General features: G+C 62.6%; 1 protein-coding gene across 1 annotated transcript in view; it reads left to right on the plus strand.

Moving 5' to 3' along the window:
• OSBPL2 (oxysterol binding protein-like 2) overlaps window positions 1-329 on the plus strand; it is a 24,387-nt gene that overhangs the window by 723 nt on the left and 23,335 nt on the right. The gene's annotated exons all lie outside the window — the stretch shown is intronic.

The following is a 329-nucleotide window of genomic DNA, read 5'->3' on the forward strand; positions in this document are numbered from 1 at the left end:
GCAGCTGATTTGGAAAAAGAGTCCTTTCCTGAAACCCTGTCTTCTCTGAGGCCTAGCAGACACACCGGAGAGGAGGCTTTCTGCTCGCTGCCCACCTTAGGGTCCCTCCATGAGTATGGGCTGGGTCGGGGGCCAGGACCACCTTGGGGTCAGAGGCCACTCAGCAGGGGACTGAGTATGGAGGGTCCCACAGCCATAAGGCTTCTGAGAAGAGGTCAGGTGGGCAGCCAAACGGAGGTGGGACCAAGGATGCCCTGCCCGCATGCCCCTGGGGCCCCACTCCCCCTGCCCCTGGTCCCCCCCAAACTCAGGAGAGGCCTTCCTCGGGA

Source organism: Bison bison, unplaced genomic scaffold (genome assembly GCF_000754665.1).
Source record: "Bison bison bison isolate TAMUID 2011002044 unplaced genomic scaffold, Bison_UMD1.0 scf7180017864167, whole genome shotgun sequence".
NCBI classification, from domain to species: domain Eukaryota; kingdom Metazoa; phylum Chordata; class Mammalia; order Artiodactyla; family Bovidae; genus Bison; species Bison bison.